The 7,693-nt window shown below is 47.8% G+C and overlaps 1 long non-coding RNA gene across 2 annotated transcripts; it reads left to right on the forward strand.

The window, feature by feature from the left end:
• Positions 1-493: 493 nt before the first annotated feature.
• On the forward strand, positions 494-6,354 carry LOC124042819. Of its 2 annotated transcripts, none has more exons than XR_006840205.1 (4): positions 494-632; positions 1,174-1,450; positions 3,803-4,979; positions 5,163-6,354. It is a non-coding gene; the product is annotated as an uncharacterized LOC124042819 (long non-coding RNA). The 2 variants fall into 2 exon arrangements; XR_006840206.1 differs by having other exon boundaries at positions 3,873-4,979.
• The last annotated feature ends 1,339 nt before the right edge of the window (positions 6,355-7,693 follow it).

The raw sequence follows: 7,693 nt of genomic DNA on the forward strand, positions 1-7,693 counted from the left end.
ACTTCAATTGCTCCATCTACACAATTAACGCTACCCCCAGAAGTCACTCCTTTCAATGGTGCCCTGCTCCTAATAGCAAAGCAAGAAACAGATCTTGCCCAAGTTGCGTGACACGGAACGCCCGCTCCCTCTGATCAGAAGAGACACAAACAAATATCACAAGCACTACAGGTTACCTTCACTGATTCAACTGCGCCCAACTCCTTCCTCACCCACCCTGAAACCACAAAGAGATCCGCCATTAGGCAAGGATCCACTTTTTTTCTGTCCACCATCTTCTAGGAGGCTTGTGCACTCCAACACTCCATAATTAAACAAACGTTCCTCTTTCCTCCTTTCTTTCCTGTCTGCCATTTTACCGCCAATGTCCGTCTTCCACCCCCTTTTCTTTCTTATGCTTTCCCTCAAACTCAAAAATATGGGCTGTCCCTCACTATCCTTGCTCCCTATGCTTTTACTACCCCCTAGTGAAGAAATGTACTACTGCAGTCCCCTAGAAGCAGGAAGTGATGTGTTAGAAAAGCTAACACGGTTGTCTTGTTGGAAAGAGTCAGTGGCCGTGATCAAAAGAACTGGGAACTCTGAAAAAATTCTAAATTCAATCATGACTCCAGTGATCTTCAGGTTGGAAGGTGAGGTATATATAACGCAGTCCGGGTTCCAGGGACATCACCGGATAGAAAATCCAATAATGCTGCCAACGAAATGACATATATGGACATGTTATGTGTAACGTCCGAACACAGTAGGTCTACTCTCATTGGTGTGTGTGTGCCCAGGCTGTGTTCAGTAGAAAACAACATTGTTGAAAGTTCAGAAAGAAATGATTTGTCTAGATATTATCTTATGCGTCTCTGCCAAGTAGATCTAGCAATTAATCATATCATCTCTACTCATTACATTAGGCCTACTACTATCTTCAACGTGTACGTTGTCATCCACCTGAACTCAACCCTGTTGATGCTGTCCTATATTGATGTTTACTGAAGCTGGGTTGTGTTCATTAGAGCACACACAATAACAAAACGTGTTGCAACGGGAAAAAAACGAAACAAGCATTTGATATTGCACAAGTTCAGACAGTACCTCCCGTTTCACTGTTTTTCTCACGTGTTGTGCCTTCGGAACATCACCCTGTCCTTTATTGATTTCTTCTTCTGTCCGTCTCTGTAGTGGCCTTTACATTTCACTTGGCAAGAGCCCAAATCTATGACCAGGCTACAGACACATAGGTTTATGTGGGTCTCTCGGCTATGCCCCCCTCGGCCATCATCACTCCGGAACATGTCCGTCCCTCCCGGATCCATGACCTCAACGTTGGACAGCGGCCAACTGTTTGAGTTCCTCGCTCGTCCTCGACCTGCGGGCGGCGCTGTTCGTTCAGTACATCGACATCTAAATGAACGTGTGGTGGTGCCTTTACAATCATCCCGCAGCCTCCAAGTCTCTGGTTAGTCCTAATATAGACACATACACCAGCACGCAGTTGCACACACACAGCCACCTGCTGCCTCCACCTACCTGGTGAACACACACACACACACACTCATTCCTTCAGTCTGTTTATGTGGTCTGAGCTCTCTGATGTACCGTCTGATGGACAACCACCTAACCGGGGAGGCTGGTGTGGATTATAGTATCATGGGTACTACAGCTATCTATTTATTTTTCTCTTTATCTTTCGCTCGGGGCCAGGAGACTGGTTATTACATTAGCAATGTAAACAACTATTATGTTATTGGCAGTAATTACATTATGGACTAGTCATAAATTGGCCTAAGATTGTCCACTCCTGGTTAGAGCTGGGAATTTCCAGGGACGTCACAATATAATATTATCATTACATTTACATTTAACATTTAAGTCATTTAGCAGACGCTCTTATCCAGAGCGACTTACAAATTGGTGCATTCACCTTATGACATCCAGTGGAACAGCCACTTTACAATAGTGCATCTAAATATTTTAAGGGGGGGGTGAGAAGGATTACTTTATCCTATCCTAGGTATTCCTTAAAGAGGTGGGGTTTCAGGTGTCTCCGGAAGGTGGTGATTGACTCCGCTGTCCTAGCGTCGTGAGGGAGTTTGTTCCACCATTGGGGAGCCAGAGCAGCGAACAGTTTTGACTGGGCTGAGCGGGAACTGTACTTCCTCAGTGGTAGGGAAGAGAGCAGGCCAGAGGTGGATGAACGCAGTGCCCTTATTTGGGTGTAGGGCCTGATCAGAGCCTGGAGGTACTGAGGTGCCGTTCCCCTCACAGCTCCGTAGGCAAGCACCATGGTCTTGTAGCGGATGCGAGCTTCAACTGGAAGCCAGTGGAGAGAGCGGAGGAGCGGGGTGACGTGAGAGAACTTGGGAAGGTTGAACACTAGACGGGCTGCGGCGTTCTGGATGAGTTGTAGGGGTTTAATGGCACAGGCAGGGAGCCCAGCCAACAGCGAGTTGCAGTAATCCAGACGGGAGATGACAAGTGCCTGGATTAGGACCTGCGCCGCTTCCTGTGTGAGGCAGGGTCGTACTCTGCGGATGTTGTAGAGCATGAACCTACAGGAACGGGCCACCGCCTTGATGTTAGTTGAGAACGACAGGGTGTTGTCCAGGATCACGCCAAGGTTCTTAGCGCTCTGGGAGGAGGACACAATGGAGTTGTCAACCGTGATGGCGAGATCATGGAACGGGCAGTCCTTCCCCGGGAGGGAGAGCAGCTCTGTCTTGCCGAAATTCAGCTTGAGGTGGTGATCCGTCATCCACACTGATATGTCTGCCAGACATGCAGAGATGCGATTCGCCACCTGGTCATCAGAAGGGGGAAAGGAGAAGATTAATTGTGTGTCGTCTGCATAGCAATGATAGGAGAGACCATGTGAGGTTATGACAGAGCCAAGTGACTTGGTGTATAGCGAGAATAGGAGAGGGCCTAGAACAGAGCCCTGGGGGACACCAGTGGTGAGAGCGCGTGGTGAGGAGACAGATTCTCGCCACGCCACCTGGTAGGAGCGACCTGTCAGGTAGGACGTAATCCAAGCGTGGGCCGCGCCGGAGATGCCCAACCCGGAGAGGGTGGAGAGGAGGATCTGATGGTTCACAGTATCGAAGGCAGCCGATAGGTCTAGAAGGATGAGAGCAGAGGAGAGAGAGTTAGCTTTAGCGGTGCGGAGCGCCTCCGTGATACAGAGAAGAGCAGTCTCAGTTGAATGACTAGTCTTGAAACCTGACTGATTTGGATCAAGAAGGTCATTCTGAGAGAGATAGCGGGAGAGCTGACCAAGGACGGCACGTTCAAGAGTTTTGGAGAGAAAATAAACAAGGGATACTGGTCTGTAGTTGTTGACATCGGAGGGATCGAGTGTAGGTTTTTTCAGAAGGGGTGCAACTCTCGCTCTCTTGAAGACGGAAGGGACGTAGCCAGCGGTCAGGGATAAGTATCATGATAGTTAGGTGCCGATACAATATGTATTGCGATTCTCGCAATTCTGTATGTATTGCGATTTGATACTGTGATTTTATTGCAACTCCATGTGTCAAACATATTGCTCAGCATATGGAAAAACACTGGAGTTTTGGTGCAGGTACAACTAATTAGCGCAAAAATAATAAAGGGACATTGTCATAATAATACGATACATATTTAAAATAATATTGCGATATGTAACTGTATCGATTTCCCCCCCCTCATCACAACTCCTAATTTAAGTATGTCCAGTCTTCAGTCTTTTACATCTTGTTTAACTGGATGTATTCTTTTTTTCACGTTCCTCTCTCTCCACCCCCCTTTCTCGGCGATATCTTCGACTCGGTCACAGACCCCCCTGCCCCTGTAGAAGACACCTGCTGCTGGCTGAGGAACATACAGGTCAGGAGGCTCCCAGCCAGACCCCCCTGCCCCTGTAGAAGACACCTGCTGCTGGCTGAGGAACACACAGGTCAGGAGGCTACCAGCCAGACCCCCCTGGCCCTGTAGAAGACACCTGCTGCTGGCTGAGGAGGAACACACTGGTCATGAGGCTTCCAGCCAGACCCCCCTGCCCCTGTAGAAGACACCTGCTGCTGCCTGAGGAACACACAAGTCAGGAGGCTCCCAGCCAGACCCCCCTGCCCCTGTAGAAGACACCTGCTGCTGCCTGAGGAAGAACACACAGGTCATGAGACTCCCAGCCAGACCCCCTGCCCCTGTAGAAGACACCTGCTGCTGGCTGAGGAACATACAGGTCAGGAGGCTCCCAGCCAGACCCCCCTGCCCCTGTAGAAGACACCTGCTGCTGCCTGAGGAACACACAAGTCAGGAGGCTCCCAGACAGACCCCCCTGCCCCTGTAGAAGACACCTGCTGCTGCCTGAGGAACACACAGGTCAGGAGGCTCCCAGCCAGACCCCCCTGCCCCTGTAGAAGACACCTGCTGCTGCCTGAGGAACACACAGGTCAGGAGGCTCCCAGCCAGACCACCCTGCCCTGTAGAAGACACCTGTTGCTGCCTGAGGAACACACAAGTCAGGAGGCTCCCAGCCAGACCACCCTGCCCCTGTAGAAGACACCTGTTGCTGCCTGAGGAACACACAAGTCAGGAGGCTCCCAGCCAGACCCCCCTGCCCCTGTAGAAGACACCTGCTGCTGCCTGAGGAACACACAGGTCAGGAGGCTCCCAGCCAGACCACCCTGCCCCTGTATAAGACACCTGTTGCTGCCTGAGGAACACACAAGTCAGGAGGCTCCCAGCCAGACCCCCCTGCCCCTGTAGAAGACACCTGTTGCTGCCTGAGGAACACACAAGTCAGGAGGCTCCCAGCCAGACCACCCTGCCCCTGTAGAAGACACCTTCTGCTGCCTGAGGAACACACCGGTCAGGAGGCTCCCAGCCAGACCCCCCTGCCCCTGTAGAAGACACCTGCTGCTGGCTGAGGAGGAACACACAGGTCATGAGACTCCCAGCCAGACCACCCTGCCCCTGTAGAAGACACCTGTTGCTGCTTGAGGAAGACACAGGTCAGTGGCTCACAGCACGACATATTAGAATGGCATGTAGTGGAACAGCAAAACAAGTGTCTTACCCCGGACTAAAACTTGATCGTTCTCACTCACTAAAACAAGTAAGTTTTAGTAAAGAGCTTTGACTTCCAAGATCACAGTGTGTCTCGTCCTAAACTCTTTCCGTCTCTTCTGTTTCAGAGTCTCCATTTGAGGGGGGCTACCAACTGTACCCACCCCTGCCATCCAACCAGCTGCATTTGATCCCCCCGGCCACCTGGAGTGTGGCCAACCAATGACCTTCCCACAATTTACCTGTGGATTCAAGAGAAACTCCCCAGTCTGGCCCGGGAAAAAAAGAGTTGTTGTTCCAGCACTCCGCCACCAGATGGGGCAGTCATATTAAGAACCTATGTTTGGAGAAGGGAAGAAGGACTTGATGATGCCATTGCCAATGGTTGAAGTTAACTTGACCTAGATTGGGGTGAGAGTGGAGGATGAGCTGGAAAGAAGGAGAGGAGAGCGGAATGAGCGGTGTTGTACTTACCCAGTTTATTACTGGGTGATATTATTTTGAGAGTGGGACAGAGCTTGGTCAGTGTTTTTCACTCGTGCTTTTTAAAAATGTACTTTTTAAAAATCTCAGTATTTCTGTACATGTTGTTTTTTGATCGTCAGTATCCTTCCCCCTTGACAACATATAGAGAATTGATCCACTGATGTTACCTGCATGATCAGAGGGCTCCCATTAGACCGGTCCTTATATACGTTGACTGGCAACAGGTGTTTTTAGTCCCCCCCCCCCATTGTGGAACAGTCTCTGTACAGCAGATATTGTAGCTAATAACTCACGAGAGATGGACTTACATGCAGAACCGTTCCTCCAAAAACCAAAGAGTAGGTTAACCCATAGAGGTCTCAGTTAACCCACAGTTTTACTCCTTGATGTTTAATAAACCACATTCTACCCTCAAAGGGCAATATGACCCTGTTGATAAAGACTATTTTGGAGGAGAGTTTCAGCCTGGCTTTGAACGGGCCAAAGCTGAATTCATTTGAGTTATTATGACCATGTGGGATGTAATGAGCTCAGTCCTCTTGCTTAAGAGCAGGGAATAGATGTGTGCGAATACAAAGCCAAATTGTTTATTAAACAACATTTGGGTTCTAAGATGTTGAGAAAAGTGGCATTGAAGAGTCTGCCTCACCTAAACCTGTGAAAAATGTATTTTCTACCACAATATCCTAACCTAACCCCAATTCAGCAGGGGTCTACAGCCACAGGAAATAACATACCTGTAAATATACACACACTCTACTCTTGAGGAGGGCTGGATGTAGGGCATCTTCAACCTGAAAAACAAACACAATCACGCTTAGGTTCTACAACACATTTAACACAACAGTTGTTAGGCACAAAATATTTACAAAACTGTTGTCTAAAATCTTTGTTCATCAGTGGTACAACCTGAGTGAGTAAGGGGGCCATTAAGGGGGGGGGGAGAGAGACACTGAGTATTCAAGATGTAATTTCAATAAGCTTGAAATTTGTAAAATCATATATAGGCTGGTGGAGACATATGACTTGCTTTCATTTGAACTCTTAAGGGGGAGCATATGACCTCGACAACACTGAGGGTTCGGCCAACAGGGTCATGGAGACACGTGACGCATGCTGCCCCACCACGACAGCCAGGTCCAAAATGATTGACACCCTTGATCAAGATGTGCTCAATGGCATCATGAACTTTACCCAGTACCAGGACATTTTAGCCAAAAAACCTAGTTGCCTCTGCCAGGAGGCACTTTTCCGCAAGACAATATCCCCAAGCATACCTCAAAATCCACAAAGAAATAGTTAATTGACCACAAAAAAATGTACATTTTGCAATGGCCATCTCAGTCTCTGGACTTGAACCCCATTGAAAAGCTGTGGTTTTAAATTGAAGAGGGCAGTCCATAAACGCAGATGAAGGATATCAAAGATCTGGAAAGATTCTGTATGGAGAAATGGTCTAAGATCCCTCCCAATGTGTTCTCCAATCTCATAAAACATTTTAGGTAAAGGCTCAGTGCCGTTATCCTCGCAAGGTGAGGTATTGAAAGGTATCGAAAATCAATATTTTTCTCTAAGCAAATATCGAAAAGAATATCATTTCCCCCATATTTTTCTAGCATTCAATATAGCTCAGTTTTTTATTATTCATTTTATTCAGTCTTTTTTGCTCATTTTTTTAAATCAAGGGTGCCAATAATTTTGGACCTGACTCCAGTAAGGTTAAAAAAACATTTTTGTGCCCGGTATGTTGATAAACCTTATACAGATTGTTGAGCTCGGATGAGGCAATCGTAGCAGATAAGCACGGTCTTTTCTGGTTGCGGAACCAGAACACCATTATCAGGTCACTCTGCCTCTCGCAAGTCCAGAAAGATTGCAGGCATTATGCACCTGGTGAGATGGTTTTGGGTAAGGAGCTAAATCATAACATTTTGCAGAAGAGGTTGTGGAATGAGTACAACTCAACAAGCCCAGGGGCTAGTAAGAGAGGTAGCTGAAATGAAGACTAAATGTAATGCAAATGTAGTATATTCTCCATTGTAAACGTGGCGGTTCGAGCCCTGAATGTTGATTGGCTGACAGCTGTGGTATATCAGACCGTATACCACGAGTATGACAAAACACTCATTTTTATTGCTCTAATTCCATTGGTAAACAGTTTATAATAGCAACA

Source organism: Oncorhynchus gorbuscha, linkage group LG09 (genome assembly GCF_021184085.1).
Source record: "Oncorhynchus gorbuscha isolate QuinsamMale2020 ecotype Even-year linkage group LG09, OgorEven_v1.0, whole genome shotgun sequence".
Lineage (NCBI taxonomy): Eukaryota > Metazoa > Chordata > Actinopteri > Salmoniformes > Salmonidae > Oncorhynchus > Oncorhynchus gorbuscha.